The following is a 19,540-nucleotide window of genomic DNA, read 5'->3' as shown; positions in this document are numbered from 1 at the left end:
AGGTTACAGCATCTTCTGGCGAAATAAAACTTCATATACATATAGCCCTGTACCCTAATGGACTTTTGAACTGTATGCATCCACAAAATATGGGAGTAAGGCATCCCAGTCGTTTTCATGAGAGTGAACACAATAACTTAAATTTTTTGGAGTAATTGGAAGGAATCTCTCAGTATGTTTGCCAGTGGGTTTAATGCAGTGATCCTAATTTCCTTAATATGCAACAACAAGCATAACTGCTTTATTAAACTGGTCATAAAATTCATTCCATGATTTGTTATTACTGTTCCTGGTGTTCCCAACTTAAGTATCCAATGGTTGACGATCACTTGCTTCACTGTTTCTACCTGCTGGTTAGGTATGGCTAACATAGACACGATAGTTGAAAAATTATTGATTAGTGTCAGAGTACAACGATTTCCTGCTGGTGTTTGAGCAAGTGGTCCGAGTACACCCACGCCAATCATTTTAAACTATTTATTTGCCCCTGGTAACCTCTGAAACGTAGTGTTTTGATGACTGAATTCTGCTCTTTGAGCATAGCAGGCACATCTTATTACATAATGATCGACATCCTGCTTGCTTGTCATCCACCAGCAATTTTGCACTACGATGCATTCCATTGCTCTGTGACCAGCGTCTCTGTGTATAATTAAAGCATGAGCCTGCCTCAACAGTTCATTTCATGATTTTTCTGGTACTACTTTCCATAACCCACAACTCTTCTTTCTGTACAGCACTTCGTTCTCAATGCTGAATTGTGGTTGCTTGGCAAACTGTTGACAATTTGGGTTACTGCTTTGTGCTTCCTTCCATTGCTCCATGTCCATGCTATCAAATTCCTTGGCAAGTGTTTTGTTTATTTTTTTATTTATTTAGACGTCAAGTTCCGTAGGACCAAATAAAGGAGCAAATCTCCAGGGTCATGGAACGTGTCAGTACATGAAATTACAACATAAAAGTAATAACAGATAAAAATAAATGTTTATGGACCCAAAAAAGTCAGTCCATAAGTTTAAGTAAACACAATCAACAATACAATAAGAACCAGCTTAATTTTTCAAGGGACTCCTCGACAGAATAAAAGCAGTTACCCATGAGGTAACTCTTCAGTTTCGTTTTGAAAGTGCTTGGATTACTGCTTAGATTTTTGAATTCGAGTGGTAGCTTATTGAAAATGGATGCAGCAGTATACTGCACACCTTTTTGCACAAGAGCTAAGGAAGTCCGATCCAAATGCAGGTTTGATTTCTGCTGAGTATTAACCGAGTGAAAGCTGCTTATTCTTGAGAATAAGATAATATTGTTAACAAGAAATGATAGTAAGGAATAAATATATTGACAGGCCAATGTCAAAATACCCAGATTCGTGAACAGGGGTCGACATGAGGTTTGTGAACTTACACTACTTATTGCCTGAACCACCCGCTTCTGAGCCAAAAATATCCTTTTAAAATGGGAAGAGTTGCCCAAAATATAATATCATATGACATAAGCGAATGAAAATAAGAAAAGTACACTAATTTTCGTGACGAACGATCACTCACTTCTGATACAATTCGAATAGTAAAAAAGGCAGTATTAAGTCTTTGAACAAGATCCTGAATGTGGGCTTTCCACGACAGCTTACTATCTGTCTGAACACCTAGAAATCTGGACTGTTCAGTTTCACTGATCATATGCCTGTTCTGTGAAATTAAAACGTCAGGTTTTGTTGAATTGTGTGTTGGAAACTGTAAAATCTGAGTCTCACTGTGATTTAGCGTTAGTTTATTTTCTACAAGCCATAAGCTTAGGTCATGTACTGCACTATTTGAAACCGAGCCACTGTTGCACACAACATCCTTTACTACCAAGCTAGTGTCATCAGAAACAGAAATATTTTAGAGTTACCATAATACTAGAGGACATATCTTTAAGGAACAGGAGTGACCCCAACACTTATCCCTGGCCACCCCCCACTTGACAGTACCCCACTCAGACCCCACATCACAGCCATTATCAACATTGTGAATAATGACCTTTTGCTGTCTGTTGCTAAAGTAAGAGGTGAACCAATTGTGAGCTACTCCCCATATTCTGTAATGGTCCAACTTCTGGACCAATATTTTGTGGTCAACTTAGTTAAATCAAAAATATGTCAAGCATTCGAAACATTTTGTTTAGCCTGTCCAGTACCTCACAGAGAAAAGAGAAAATAGCATTGTTAAACGACTTCTAAAGCCGAACTGAAAATTTGATAGCAAATTGTGTGATATAAAATCATCAATTATCCATACATACACAGCCTTTTCAATAACTTTTGCAAACACTCATGGCATAGAAATAGGTCTAAAATTATTATTGTGACTTAGACCTTCTGTGCTCACATGCAGTCTACCTAGTAAATGTATTAATTTGATGTCGAAATCACTCAGACATAACGCCTGTCTAGTCAACTTACTAGTTGTATCTTTGATTCCTGATAACCAGTTGAGTGCTGTGTGATTGGTTAATACTTTGAAGTATCATCCACACAAATAACATGAGAAATACGTTATTCCAAAAATTGGAATTAGCATTTCTTTCTCAGTGGTTGAACAACTTTTTTATGCTTTACTACGCTGTCTGGCTGCATACACTATGAGATGTTCTTGTAAATCTATCTCCTGACTTAAAATACAACTGAAGGCAAAATTGCTAGGATGACATGACAGTATAAATTGTTTATAGTAATATGGAAAAACAAGTACTGGAGTAGAGGTCAGTAAATCTTTTGGCTTTAGAAATTTTACTCTTGTTTCCAGGAACAGGGTGAGGAGTCTTGCAATTTCAGCGAATTCTGGAACGAATTTTCGATAAAATTTAATGAGGCCTAAATATGACTGCAATTACTTTAATGTATTAGACACTGGAACATTTCTGATAGCATCAACAAGTCATGAATATTTTTGGCTGATAATGTGGCCGAAGTAATAGACTTCTTGTAAAACAAAGTGGTACTTTTTCAGGTTTAGCCATTCTACATGTAGACGATCAAAAACTTTGCATAAACGCACTATATGTTCCTAGATATCCCTGGAGAACACAACTAAATTATCTAAATAGACCATGCATTTTACTGATATCAGTCCTCACTATACACCATCTAATAGTCGTTGGAAAGTAGATGGCAAGTTTTTCAGACCAAAAGGCGTGTGATGATACTGATAATTACCAGAAGGGGTTAAAAATGCTATCTTTGGATGATCGTCAGGCACTGCCTCTAATTGATGACACCCACTTCACAGGTCTGTAGTTGTGAAATAACGTCACTGGCCCAGATTTTCTAGGATTTCTGTTGTATTTGGCTTAGGATAGCCATCTGAAATTGTTCTCTGATTTACGTAGTGGTAGTTGCAACAGAAGTATATGATTTGTTGCCATCTGGGACGATGACAATGAGAGCAGACCAGAGACTGTTATTTATTTATATGGCCACATCTGGAAGGTGTTTGTTTATAAATTCTTCCATGACAGGCTTTAAGAACTATGGGGCCCTTTATAGTTCCTAATAGACAGGTGTTTTATTCCACTGTAAATATGATATTTAGTTATTGGCATGGCAAGCGATGGTTCAGAAGGATCAGATAACTCTACAATTCTTCTAACAATTTTCCTGTGTCCTCCTTGCCTATCCCGCTAGCTGTGCGACTTTTTCCCTCAGTGCGGTCAAACTGACAGACTGTCCCAGTATTCTTAATCTGATGTGAAATCCCTGCTCAATTCGTCTTCACCTAGTACTTATAAAGTAGCCATCAAAGTAATCAGAGTACCACATGATAACTGCACTTCTTCAGTGCTAAAGTTTTCGACAGGAACAACTTTGCTTCCAACGATCTCCCATACATAGGATAAAATATGCCATGCAAAACACTGTACTTTATCTAACTCTTCGTTCTCAGACAAAGACACCACAACACACAAAGAATTCACCAGCAGATCAGCTCCTGTATCAGTCCAGATCAGCTTTACAGTACCTTTTGGTATGATATCTCACAAGTTGTCCTTAATGGACATAGTTTAGGTGCCTACCCTTGGTTTGGGGATGATCCTTATGACAGCTACGGCTTTTCAGCCATAAAACCAAGACGAAATTGTGCTTTATCCAATTCTATATATGCCAATCTAAGTCAACTTTGACATGACCCGCAACAAGAAGATCTAAACTGTGTGTTACTTTTAGCCACTACTAACTATGGGGAGAACTTTTTCATTAATCTAAAAGTTACCTTCCCCAACTTAGAACTTATTACCAATGAACTGAGTGAATCTGCATGACCTCACCTATGCTGCTTAATGCCAAGTGCTGTGAATTTAATTCTACTTTACCATGTATCCTCTTCCAGAATGAGATTTTCACTCTGCAGCGGAGTGTGCACTGATATGAAACTTCCTGGCAGATTAAAACTGTGTGCCAGACCAAGACTCGAACTCCGGACCTTTGCCTTTTGCGGACAAGTGCTCTACCAACTGAGCTACCCAAACACGACTCACGCCCCGTCCTCACAGCTTTACTTCTGCCAGTACCTCGTCTCCTACCTTCCAAACTTTACAGAAGCTCTCCTGCGAACCTTGCAGAACTAGCACTCCTGAAAGAAAGGATATTGTGGAGAAATGGCTTAGCCACAGCCTAAGGGATGTTTCCAGAATGAAATTTCCACTCTGCAGCGGAGCATGCGCTGATATGAAACTTCCTGGCAGATTAAAACTGTGTGCCAGACTGAGACGCAGTTGGTAGAGCACTTGCCCGCAAAAGGCAAAGGTCCCGAGTTTGATTCTCGGTCCGGCACACAGTTTTAATCCGCCAGGAAGTTTCATATCAGCGCACACTCGGCTGCAGAGTGAAAATCTCATTCTGGAAACATCCCCCAGGCTGCGGCTAAGCCGTGTCTCCGCAATATCCTTTCTTTCAGGAGTGCTAGTTCTGCAAGGTTCGCAGAAGAGCTTCTGTTAACTTTGGAAGGTAGGAGACGAGGTACTGTCAGAAGTAAAGCTGTGAGGACGGGGCGTGAGTCGTGCTTGGGTAGCTCAGTTGGTAGAGCACTTGCCCGCTAAAGGCAAAGGTCCCAAGTTTGAGTCTCGGTCCGGTACACAGTTTTAATATGCCAGGAAGTTTCAAGTATCCTCTTACTTGCCACAGATGCCTGAGTTCCAGTACCTAATTATAATTAACATAACTTTCATGTAACCATTCACAAGGAAGTACGCCACTGATTTCTCACAGAGGTGAATTGTGGTACTTCTTAGCTGGAGCGATGTACAGTGAACAGACTGCCTTCTACTCCGTTTAACAATGGGCTATGAAGTCCATAGTGTGACCACCTTCCATACCTTTGCGAATTTCTGTTCTTCTAGTTTCGTATAGCATGTCCAAACCGCACACAAGACTGACACTGCCGTTCTCTGCAATTAACCTTCATGTGACCTGTACAGCCACATCTGAAACATTTTTCTTCTCCCATAGTATGATGACCACATCAATTTCAGCTAGTGCTACCATGAATTCTGCTGTTTCATTCACAGCCTTTGCGAATTCCATGCGAACTCTACATGACATTTCTGACTGTAAACCCATAAAAACACATAAAATGCTCTCTGCTCAACTTTCTGTAATATCACCTTACATTATCATCCACAGTGAACTTACATGCACGGATATGAATTTCGCAAATGCAGTCCACAAAATCCTCTATTGATTCCTCATGTTTCTGGAATATCCTATTAAGTTACTCATAGTAATATTTCAGCGTATTTTTATTCCTATATCAGTGTACCAACCCTTCCCTGAAGCCATTAAATGACTATGTTTCTGTTAATTTCTTATGGCACATTACACATACCCTAGCATCTTCCATTAACCTTAGTTTAGCTACATTCAGACACTGCTAAGTACTCGAAATTCCCAACCTAGTGTGTGTGTGTCCAAATCATCAAAAAACACTAAGACATCTTCGACTGACTTCCTAGAAAATGGAGTGACCAATGAAGTGATGTTAGTATCATGGAAAGGTGTACTACAATGTGACCATTCCCTCCTTTCCTCCCTTAGTTGTCCTAATTCTGTTTGCAGCTGACTTACTTGATTTATCAGCTGCTGAACGGCTTCCTGAGCCAAAACATCTTACTGCATATTGCCTACATATTACTGACTCATGTATATAATATACTTAAAATATAATGAAAAGTAGAAAGGATAGGAAATCAACCACACAGACTCAAAAGAAACTAAAGAATGAACTTGCTCATGCTGATGCATAGGAAATTCCTCCTACAGATTTGATTTGATTTGATTGATTTGAATTATTTCGTGTTCCATAGGTCCAACTGTGTTGGATACACAAGGACGTGGAACGAGTCAGTTTTTTACAAATACAATCTGATAATCTAATAGCATATACAGAAATTTGAGTACATAATTATATAAAAATTTATACAGTAAATTCTTTGGGCAGCAATACAGAAAAAGAAAATACATATTTTCTTAGAATCATTAAAACACTACAGAACACAGGTACAGAGCACACACAGTTACAGAGCTCAGGTTAAATAAAATTCATAGTGGCATTATGTCAACTTGTATTATATAATATTAAAATATTACAATTTATTTAGTTAAAAATTCATCTAGACTGTAAAAAGCTTTTTCTAGCAAAAATATTTTTAGTGCTTTCTTAAACTCACTCTTGTTATGAATCTCTGTCTTTATTTCGGGAGGAAGAGCATTGAAGAGTTTTGCTCCAGTGTAGTGGACACCCTTTTGTGCCAAGCTCAAATTTCCGAGTTCACTGTGTATGTCATTCTTCCTCCGTGTGTTATGCTCGTGATAATTACTGTTTGGTTGAAATATATCTATATTTTTACAAACAAAACACATGAGAGAAAAAATATATTGGCATGTAGTTGTGTATATTTTAAGATTACGAAAACTATTTCTACAAGAGTCTCTTGGGCGCAATCCACATATAATTCTTAAAGCTCGCTTCTGTGCAATGAACACTTTCCTTGCTAATGGCTGGTTGCCCCAAAAAATAATTCCGTACTCAATGAGACAATGAAAATAGCCGTAATATGCCACTTTTGCAGTGTTAGGTTCAACACATGTAGTGACAACCCGTAAAGCATAGGTAGCAGAGCTAAGCCTCTTACAGAGGTCAATAATATGTGAAGACCAGTTCATTTTCTTGTCAATGTGCACTCCAAGAAATTTTGTTGTTTCCATTCTAACTATTGGTTGATTACCACATGTCACACTTATCTCTCTCTCTTTTTCTGTTTTTGTACAGAATTGAATAAAGCTGGTCTTACTGGAATTTAATGAGAGACCATTCACCTTGAACCAATTAACCATATCTGAGAGTATGTGATTAATGAGTTCCTCAAGATTGTTGTCTGTTCTACTGCTCATAAAAATTGTGGTATCATCAGCAAATAATGTAAATTTACACGGCAGGCTTGTACATGATGGTAGATCATTTATAAAAATTAGGAATAATAGTGGCCCAAGAATTGAGCCCTGGGGCACTCCACATGTAATGGAACTCCATTCAGAATCTGAGGAAGTGTCACATACTCCACCCGAGCTATTCAACACAACTTTTTGTTTTCTGTCTTGGAGGTACGACTGTAGCCAATTGCCTGCAACACCACTTATTCCTACTAATTTTGCTTTTTGCAAGAGAATCTGGTGATCAACACATTCAAACGCTTTGGATAAATCACAGAAGACACCAAGTGCTAGCATTTTTTCATTAAGAGTTTCTAGGACTTCATTTGCAAGTGCGTAGACTGCATCTTCTGTTGAATGGCCCTTTTGAAAGCCAAACTGGCTCTTACTGAGAACTTCGTTCTTCATGAGATGAACAGTAATTCTTACATGTATTAGCTTTTCTAGAATTTTGGAGAAAGCTGTCAGCAAAGAGATAGGTCGATAGTTAGTAAATTCAGCTTTATCACCCTTTTTGTACAGGGGCTTCACAATGGCATACTTAAGTCTACTGGGAACAACACCTTTCTGAAGGGAAGCATTGAAAATATGACAGAGAATGTCCCTTATCCACACACAAGAATATTTCAATAAATTACTAGATATATTATCAACCCCTGCAGAATTCGTACTTTTTAGAGACATGATGATTTTTTGAATTTCTTCTACAGTAACAGGATTAAGGTGCATTTCTGAAATTTTGTTTGAATATACGGCTTGACAAAGAGTTACAGCTTCGTCAACATCGGGCTTGCAACCAATCTGTTGAGTTACTGATAGGAAGTGTTTATTAAAAATCTCAGCCACCATTTTGGGGTTATCTACTAGGATACCTTCATATCTGATATTATTTATATCGTCTTTACTTGTTGTATCTCTTCCTGTTTCTTTTTTTACAATGTTCCAAATTGCTTTTATTTTATTATTAGAATTATCTATTTTCTTCTCATAATAAAGGGCTTTTGATTTCTGTATTAGTTTCTTCAAAATTTTACAGTATATTCTATAGTGTTCCCATTTTTCTACATCTTTACAGAATCTTATTGCAGCATAAGTTTCCCTTTTGGTTTTACATGACTGTTTTATACCTTTTGTAATCCAAGGCTTGCTTACAGAATTGGAGGCCCTGTTTCTGACCCATTTCTTGGGAAATATTTCTTCAAAAAGAGCACAGAATTCATTTATAAAACAGTTAAATTTAGTATCAGTACCATGGAACTGCTGCTGCCTTCTTATTGTCTGTCTTGAACAGTTCTTCTGATACCAATTATAACGATATGGCAGGAAGGTTGGATGTGGGCGGCGGCTCTCTGCCAAACATGGATGCAGGTGCTGCAGGAGAAGATAGTCCACAGATACAAGAACTTACTTACTACTACTTGCGTACAAACATTGGACTCTGATACTACTAGCATTGATGCTGAGTGAAGTGATTATGTCATTCAGCATCACACAATACGCCGACCTCCAGCACAGAGTGTAGGTAATAACACTAAATAGGAGCTACCACTGCAGCTAAAAGTTCATGTTTACCAGCCTGTGACGTCCCAGCCTGGTGAAGCTGCTCCCTAGTGAACATGTCAGACCACACCACAGCGAGTCGTACAGTATACGGATGTCCTTCGTTGATATTCCAGTAGGGATGAGTATAGCTAGACCCTACCACATAGTCTCAGAAGGCGGTAGAGTGCCCACGCGCCCAGACGCTCAGGTAGCAGACAGAGGTCCAGAGACAGGTAATGGTAAAGACGTCCACTTTATCGATGAGGACCTCAACAACACAGGTTGCACTTTAGATTGCTGCCCAACTGTTTGATGATGATGGCTAGTCCATAAGAGCTTTAAATGCTGCTGCTGCTTGCTAACTTTGCCGTATTGACTGGGTTTTTACGTCTCGTTGGACGATTCGGAGCATTTGCAATATCCGGGATGGCTGTAGCAATCTGCAGGCATTGACACCCAGAATGGTATCATGGAAGTCTTGAAGGTGCAGCAAGTTTTCAATAGGAAACCTGGGGTTTCAGAGAAAGTAGGTAAGAGGAGGAATGACCTGCTGTAAGATAGTATCCATGGAAGAGGTTTGCTGCTATTGTTTCAGGGAAAATTAGGAAACAAGCACCAAGTCATAAACTTCTTGAGGTCAAGTGAATGTCTTAGCCAAGTAGTACAGGAAAAAGGCTCCTTATGCAAAGCTTTTGGAAAGAAAACTCGTGATGTAATAATATGTGGAGCAGGAAACTTTACTGACAGCTAGCAAGGCGGCAGTGTTGAGAGAGATCTAGTAATAATGCGTTTGTCAACAAACCATGCAAATGTTGAAATTGTGCTGTTTTGAGATGTTATGATTGGCCCCAGTTAAAAAGCTCTGTGAGTGAAAATTGAGTTCGATTGCAGCTTCTGCCATGTATGGCGTCGAATATAGGTTTGGTTTCAATCGATGTTATTAACAGGTGCGGTTTTAAAAGGTGTGCCTACACCTCAACAAAAATGAAAATGGAAAATTGGCTGTGTTGATAGCAGTATCGTTAATGTGGAGAGAGGGAGGGGGGCATTGACACTCATAAGAATATCGCTGTAATCACTGGTGTGAGGGCACAACCTTTTTAGGAGAAAATCAGATTTCAGGCTACTAGTACTAAAATAAGTAAATATAATGTACAATTTTAGCCTAAAATTTGTGATTTAAGATGCTGTAAAAGCAAACTTATTGAATCAAAACAGAAGAGGATTAACAAAATAAGAATGAACTTCTGATTTGTTTATATGAACCACATGTATCTGTAACATGTGTTTCTGAACAACATTGGACTTCTAATACAGGAACGCTGAATATGGATAGATATAACCTAGCACCCAGTTAGTGTAGGTCTTATGTGGAGAAAGGAGGAGTTGCTGCTTACGCTAAGAAGAGTTGCATACACAAAAGCTTCGATTCCTCTACATTTTAGAGTGGTTAGCAATTAGAAGCTTGTGCTGCAGGACTATATTGTCATGGAAAGTTGATAATAATAATCACAATATACAGGGCTCCATCTGGTAATTTTGAATTATTTATGTAACAGCTAAAAGAAATTTGTTGACTTCTAAGATAAATGAAGTAATATTATGATTCTTTCTCATTTAGGGCCATCAGCGACCACATTGCAAAAGTATAAGGCATTTATGGAAGCCTTTTCTGCAGGCCAAAAGGGTTACATTCTTACTTTGGCCACCTGTCTTCGCTTTTCTGTGCAGCTGCTATTCTGATTTCCTTAATTGTGGAAGTCCTTAAAGTTGTTGATCAATGGTCTGTACTTTGATCGGTTAGAGATGTCCACCTGATTCACTCCAGCGCTCTTGGGACCCTTCCTTGCTTCCTTGAATCATACATCAGAGATTCGCAATTACTTGGGTTGCATCCATCCTGAACATGCATCCATTGAACTTCAGGCTATATTTCCTTATTGGCTCGATCTGTAAAACTCTTCTCTTCCTCGAAGTCTGTACTGTCCGTGTATTACTCTAGACTCATTATTATGCAAAGGATCTTGTGCTCAAACTTTTTGGCTTCTTTCAGCCCAGTCTTCCCTGTCATTCTGAGGCATTCATTTGCGTAACATTAAATGTATATTTTAATTTAAATGTTTAGAGAATATCAGTTCTAGAGCTAAATTTGAGTCCCTTGGTATTTATATGATCTACCTCTCCTTGTAAAATTTTCAACAAGAGCTTATGGTAGCACTAATGTTGACAGTATATTTGTAGATGCATCAAGACTGCAAAGTCATAGCGTAATCCCCATAGTTAATGACCTCTCAAACCACGATGGCTGATGCTGAACATTGAAGTGTATGACAAAAATAAAAATAACTGGAAAACTACAGGGGTAATAAAGGAGAAAGTAGTTGAGGAATTCAAAAAGAATTTAAGAAAAACAGACTGGAAGAATGAACACAACACCAGTGATGCTAATGAAGAATACAACGTACATTGTAGCATAATCATGGGATACTTTGCAAGATGTTTTCCTAAAACATCAACTGATGAACGAAGTGTGTCTAAAAATTGGGTTACAAATAGAATCAAATTATCATGCATAACTAGGAGAAAACTCTACTACTCATTAAGGAAGATGTAGGACGTCAGGATTAAACAACTTTAAACCATACGACAAAATTCTAAGCAAAATCATCAGAGCATCAAAATTTAAGCAGTTCCAAGAAAAAATAAACTCTTCTAGCAACAAGATGAGAACTATTTGGAACATAATAAGTGTGGTGTCACCGCTAGACACCACACTTGCTAGGTGGTAGCTTAAATCGGCCGCGGTCCATTAGTACATGTCGGACCTGCGTGTCGCCACTGTGTGATCGCAGACCGAGCGCCACCACACGGCAGGTCTCGAGAGACGTACTAGCACTCGCCCATTTGTACGGACGACATTGCTAGCGACTACACGTACGAAGCTTTTCTCTCAATTGCCGAGAGACAGTTAGAATAGCCTTCAGCTACGTCCATGGCTACGACCTAGCAAGGCGCCAATAGTAACAGTGCATGTATCTTACGAGTCTCATTTGTATAGTCAAGAGAGATGTATCACAAGGAGTGATTAAAAGTTAAGTATATTCCAAAGCTACGTATTTTCTTTATAGCAGTCATAACGTATCCTGTTCCAGACTTGACGCCAGTCAGCGTTTGTGTACGCGTGCCTTTCGGCTTCCTTCTCAGTGTGGCGTAGCTAGCTTGTTACGCCACAACAATAAGAATAAGAAGAAAGAAAAAAAATCTGTAAAGGTACATAATAAACAGATCAAAGATGGCTCTAAAATTAAAGAAACTATTCATAAAGATTTTCCATCAGTAGCAGAAAACTTACCTAGCATACAGCCTAGGAAGGGAGATGCGGGGGGGGGGGGGGGGAGAGTTGTATCTTCAATGTCGGTTTGGGGAATTTGGTGACTTGACAGTGATTTGCATTAAACTGTTCCGTTTTGTGCAACAGATAGGAGGCATGACTTCACATCGGTACTGAATGTGGGTGTGGTTTCTGTGCTTGTCGTCACACTGCCGAATGCTTGGGCATAGTTTTAGAAATGGGAGCTAGATACTGTTGAGCTTAACGCCTCCTTCCTTCCAATCAGAGTTATCAGCGTCCTTAACCAAGTCCACCACCTCTCTATACTATCTGCCATAGTGATCACTTGTGGCTGACAACTTTTGCTTTTTCTCAAACAAAGGCTTGTTGCAAAGTGTGTTTTGTTACAACTGGTTTATCCATTTCCACTTTTCTTTGTGCTCTTATGGATCCAACTGGATACTAACACAATCTGTTGTTTGTACGCTCAATTGGCCAGTCCCACTATGAGGTGCTCAGAGTAAAGTGCAGAACATGTTCATAAATGGTAAAAGGTGGGAGACAGAGATGCACCACTTCAAGATGGATATTTCTAGCCAATAAATTCCAAAACAGGTGCCAAGACCTTCATAAGCAAGATACAAATAGTCCCATTTGTATCACAATCCAAGTCCACAGTAAGATAGTCAATACAATATTACTGTGGTGAGTAGTGTAATGCTCCACATACAGTAGTGAACTGGCTTCACAGCAGCGGTGCTCACATATTTAATATGGCCAAGAAACCAAAGGGATTGCGCATTTAATTTGCACCTTCTGCATCTCTGTTCTGGCGCAGCTCAGAGTCTGTGTTTAGCTCCCTATCAATATGACTAATCTGTTCTACTGCTATATCCATTGCTGTTGCTGTGATATTCTCATCAACACTCTTCTATTCTTTTCTCTTCTGTTCTGTCCATGGTGCCATCCTACACCTGTCCACGACTACATGGTATTCTATACACTTCTGCTTTCTCCAGAGATTGACAAGCAACTTTGGCTAACTTTAGATAGCCACAAATCTTCTTTTTAGATTTATATATTAAGGTACTGTTACATTTCTCTACACTCTTCACTATGCAGTCATCGACATCTTCAATTAAGTGTAAGAAGACCGATTTAGGAGATAACTGAATGTTAAGGTGGCCTATTTGTAACAGAAGTCAAGTTCAACAGTGTCTGGCTTCCAGTTCTGAAGAAATGCACAAGTCTTTCACATTGGAACGACAAGGATGGTGACATCGAAAACCGGCAACAGTCGACGTATATCTGTATTCAATATGCAACAAAGCACTTTAATCTCAGCCAACGATGAGCCACCATGTGCTCTGGACTGACCTCGAATCCTCAATAGTCTCTGAATGTGTCTACTGTGTATTGGGACTAAAAACTGCGTTATCTAACAGAACCTAGAAAATCAATCAAAATAGATTTAAACTTTCTGGGCATTCTAAGTTACTTATGTAATAAATCGTTTCAGAATGATAGTACCCCAGAAACACTTGAACATGCTGTTGTCAAGTCAGTCTACAAAAAAGGAGACAAAAATAGTAAAGAATTACTACTCATCACATAATTTCAAGTGCTTTCAAAAATTTTCAAGATGATCACGTACTTTAGACATTCTAAACATTTAGTGCATGAAGATATATTCCATAGCAAACAAAATATGGATTTGAAAAAGAGCTGTCAGCTAAACAGCGTGTATTTACCTTGACAGATAATACACTGTAATCAGTAAACAAGGAATTACTACCACTGGGAGTATTTTGTGACTTGGCTAAGACTCTAGATTGTGTGAACGATGATATCTTAACGCAAATGTTAAAATATTACAAAATAGTAGACACAACAGATTGATGGTTCTTATATTATTTGAATGCCAGAAAGCAATGTGTGACAGTTCCATGTTGATGACATAAGAATAAGCTCACAGAAGTTGAAGTATTTAGACATGATGATGTCTAAGGTTGCGTTTTAGGTCTTCTGTTGTTTTATATATACAACAGAGGACCTAAAATCCAACTTTGTAGTTCACCATGTCTGATTGCTTCAACTTCCTAGAGCCTATTATAGTGTGATTGACTTGGAACTAGTGCACATTGCTTTCTGTCGTTCAAATAAGATAAAATCATCAACCTGTTATATCTAATAATCTGCCAAACAGTGCCAAAGTGAGTTTCTGTGGCGGCAGAGAAGCCATATGTTCTATAACTGTGACTGTATGTGCTGCAGTGTTGTCCTCATACTTTCATTGAGTACGTGGTTGGCAGCCTGTATGTTGACATATAACAACCAGGTGACTGTACTGGCCTTAGACCCAGCAGTTTGCTGCATGATGTAGGCATCAGCTTGTGGTATGCTTGCAGCTACCAAGCCATACGTTGCAATGCAAAGGAGGAAGGGCGTTCCTGACCCACCTGAACATTATGAAAAAGAACATACGATTCTGAGGAGGGAGCAGAATCCTCAACATACTTAAGCTCTCACAAGGAGCTGGGAATCAGACGTCAGGTGAGACTTACGTGCAAAAATAGAAGATAATTAATTGAATTCATCAGTTGCTTGTGATGGTGACTGACCACTTCGGAAACCTGAATCCTGTTTGTAAAAACATGATGAGTTTACAAACCAGCATCGAAAAATTTAGCAATCTGAAGTACTTCATCAAGACTAGGATCAATTTAGCTAAATCATTTGCAGTGAGTTCCCTTTCAGGGATAAGGCACACAGTCAGCAGCACAAGCTATGTATGACTGCTTGTATTGTTTGAGGCACTCATTAAACTGAAACCTAGCCACAACAAGGTGCGTCTCCTGACTGTAGCATTCAACTAACACCGCACAGAAATCACTAACAGGCAATTCACTATGTTCTGAGAGTGGTTTCAATTTCTCCACCACTTCATACAAACAACTACTAGAAGACAAAAGCAAAGCACTTTGCTGCTACCAGATTAGATTAGATTAGATTGGTACTTGTTCCATAGATCATGAATACGACACTTCATAATGATGTGTTTGTTGCTGCTGAGATGTGAGTTGAAGAAAAGCAGCCCACTCCCCTTTGTACCATCGCCACTAAATTGTCTGCATCTGATATGAACATGTAATCCGTGAACAAAGCCGAAGTTGTCTTTGGAGGAGCACTGTATAAACCAGAAAGTGACATCGAAAATGGGTTGTGAGATTTAACTGAGCTCATGCAAAGTACTAAACAAGACAGCTGCAGCTGCCTGCCTACTGGCAGGCTACTATTTTATTTATTTATTTGTTTATTTATTTATTTAGCATCCAGTAGATCACACATGTGATATAGGATTTGTCATTTGATTACACGTAACACATAACAACACATACACATAATAAATTGACAAACATATACAAACAGCAAACAAATTACATACACATAGTACATAAGTAGTGTACAAGAACATGTTGTTGTTGTTGTGCTCTTCAGTCCTGAGACTGGTTTGATGCAGCTCTCCATGCTACTCTATCCTGTGCAAGCTTCTTCATCTCCCAGTACCTACTGCAACCTACATCCTTCTGAATCTGCTTAGTGTATTGATCTCTTGGCCTCCCTCTACGATTTTTACCCTCCACGCTGCCCTCCAATGCTAAATTTGTGATCCCTTGATGCCTCAAAACATGTTCTACCAACCGATCCCTTCTTCTAGTCAAGTTGTGCCACAAACTTCTCTTCTCCCCAATCCTATTCAATACCTCCTCATTAGTTACGTGATCTACCCACCTTATCTTCAGCATTCTTCTGTAGCACCACATTTCGAAAGCTTCTATTCTCTTCTTGTTCAAAATGGTTATCGTCCATGTTTCACTTCCATACATGGCTACACTCCATATAAATACTTTCAGAAACGACTTCCTGACACTTAAATCTATACTCGATGTTAACAAATTTCTCTTCTTCAGAAACGATTTTCTTGCCATTGCCAGTCTACATTTTATATCCTCTTTACTTCGACCATCATCAGTTATTTTACTCCCTAAATAGCAAAACTCCTTTACTACTTTAAGTGTCTCATTTCCTAATCTAATCCCCTCAGCATCACCCGATTTAATTTGACTACATTCCATTATCCTCGTTTTGCTTTTGTTGATGTTCATCTTATATCCTCCTTTCAAGACACTGTCCATTCCGTTCAACTGCTCTTCCTAGTCCTTTGCTGTCTCTGACAGAATTACAATGTCATCGGCGATCCTCAAAGTTTTTATTTCTTCTCCATGGATTTTAATACCTACTCCGAATTTTTCTTTTGTTTCCTTTACTGCTTGCTCAATATACAGATTGAATAACATTGGGGAGAGGCTACAACCCTGTCTCACTCCTTTCCCAACCACTGCTTCCCTTTCATGCTCCTCGACTCTTATAACTGCCATCTGGTTTCTGTACAAATTGTAAATAGCCTTCCGCTCCCTGTATTTTACCCCTGCCACCTTCAGAATTTGAAAGAGAGTATTCCAGTTAACGTTGTCAAAAGCTTTCTCTAAGTCTACAAATGCTAGAAACGTAGGTTTGCCTTTTCTTAATCTTTCTTCTAAGATAAGTCGTAAGGTTAGTATTGCCTCATGTGTTCCAACGTTTCTACAAGAACATATTACCCTTATACACAAAACTTGTTACGGATATACACAAAAACGTATTACGGATATTTAACAGATTTTTCCTAAGTATCATAATTACAAAGTTGAAAATATCATTTAATTAGTCTGAATTTTTAAAAAAATAAGTAGGCTACAGGTTTCAATTCACAGTCTGATACAGGTATTCATTTACACTGTAGTAGCATTTTTCCAACAAGTATTTTTTTACTTCATGCTTGAAATTATTTTTCCCTTTCAATTCTTTAATTTGAGATGGAAGTGCATTTAAAAGCTTTATTCCCAAGTGGCTAACATGTTTCTGACTTCTAGTTTTTGCTACATAGGGAATGTGGAAGTCTTTACAATGCCTTGTATTGTGATCATGGTAGCTTGAGTTGGTTTGGAGATCGCAATTATTTTTAATTATCATTTCCAGGCATTTAAAAATATATATTGATGGTATTGTAAGTATCTTTAGTTGTCTGAATAAGGGTCTGCAGTGAGTTTGTGGTGGGCTGTGTGTCATGATACGAATAGCTCTTTTTTGCATAATAAAAATGTCATTTAGTCTTGACCTGGTTTTTCCCCAAAAACTTATGCCATAGCTTGCAACTGATTGGAAATAACTGAAATACACTGCTCGAATACATTCTTTGCTGCATACCTTGGATATTATTCTTAAGGCAAAACATGCTGAGCTAAGTTTCTGGGTAAGATACACACTGTGTTCATTCCAGTTTAAATCTTGGTCAATTCGCATTCCCAGAAACTTTGTAGTGCACACTTTTTCTATTTGTTTGCTATCCAGCATAAGGCACATATTTTCCCCTTGACACTTGCTTCCATACTGTATAAAGTTTGTTTTCTTTGTATTTAATGTCAGCTTATTTGAATAAAACCATGACTGGATGTATGAGAGCGTTTTCTCTGCTGTAGTACACAATGATTCTTTTATATCACTAATTATGATACTCGTGTCATCTGCAAATAGTAGAATTTTGGCTGAGCTGTCTGGAGCCTGTATATCATTGATATAAATTAGAAATAACAATGGGCCCAGAATGCTGCCCTGTGGAACACCTATTTCAATTTGTTTTGGTTCAGATACGAGTTTAAAATTGTGAAGATTGTTGGATGACCTCAGCTCAACTACTTGTGACCTGTTTTGCAGATAAGATTCAAACCATTTTTTAACAGTACCCCTGATGCCTATTGCTTCAAGTTTCTCTAGTAATATTACATGGTTCACAGTATCAAATGCTTTGGATAAATCTAGATTAATTCCAACAACCTGTTTATTTGATTCCAAATTTCTTACTATTTCTGTTGTGTAGTCCAATATGGCTGTTTCTGTACTGTGCCCTGCTCGAAAGCCATGTTGACTGTTATTTATTAGTTTATGTTTTTCTAGATATTTTGTAACCCTGATTTTCATTAATTCCTCAAATATTTTGGAGAAGGCTGGAAGGAGAGATATAGGTCGGTAATTTTCTATTTTATGTCTGTCACCATTTTTGTATAGAGGTATCACTTTGGAGATTTTAAGTTTGTCCGGAAATATCCCTTCACTAAGGGACAAGTTTGCTATGTGCACTATAGGTTTGACAACACATGGAGCAATTTTCTTAATTATTGATACAGGTACATCATCCAAACCAGAGGACATTTTGGATTTCAAGCATTTAATGACTTTTAGAACTTCATGCTCATCTGTTGGCATTGCCATCATGCTGGTATTTACCATTGGAGTTGTCACTGTTGGTTGTTGCATAAATTTACTACTTAAAGTAAGGGGAATATTTACAAAATAATTGTTTACATAGTTTGCCATGGCATCTTTTTCTATGGGAAAATTTTCATTATTTTTAAGATTGATTTCCTGTTCTTTAGTTTGACCACCAGTTTCTTTTTTTACCATTTTCCACATCATTCTGGACTTGTTACTAGCTTGCCTTATTAATCTATCATTACTTAATAATTTTACTTTTGCTATTACTTTGCGGTAAGTCTTTTTGTATGTCCTCACATACTCAACAAACTGCTGATCATGACATGTTTTTAACTTTAAACTTAGTAATTTCATGGTTTCACTTGACTTTTTAATTCTGGGTGTAATCCAGATCCCTTTGGATCCAGATGATCTATAACTCAAAAGCTTTTTTGGGAAACACATTTCAAAGTGTGTCACAAAAGTGGAAGCAAATATATTGTAAGCATCATTTGTGTTTGTTTGTGCCAGGACCTCTGACCAAACTGCATTTTTTTAATTATTTTCGAACTGATTACAATTTTCAGTAGAGAAAAATCGTTTGTACTCCTTTTTATTTTCCTCCTCCTTGGGAGTTGCAGTGAGATTAAAGGTTAGTGCATTATGATCTGATAATCCTATATTCACATTACTCAGTGCTGACCCCACTGATAATGCCTGACCAAGGGCAACTGCAGTGCCTCTGTTCTGCTATTGATAACGTCTGCTGATGGGGACACTAAAAGGGTTTTCTTGCTTTCTATGAAAAGTAATGAAAAGCATGAACATCACATTAACATCACAAACAAGTA

The sequence above is a fragment of the Schistocerca nitens genome, chromosome 1 (assembly GCF_023898315.1).
Source record: "Schistocerca nitens isolate TAMUIC-IGC-003100 chromosome 1, iqSchNite1.1, whole genome shotgun sequence".
In the NCBI taxonomy this organism is placed as follows: domain Eukaryota; kingdom Metazoa; phylum Arthropoda; class Insecta; order Orthoptera; family Acrididae; genus Schistocerca; species Schistocerca nitens.
Note: the sequence above shows the minus strand (reverse complement) of the source record.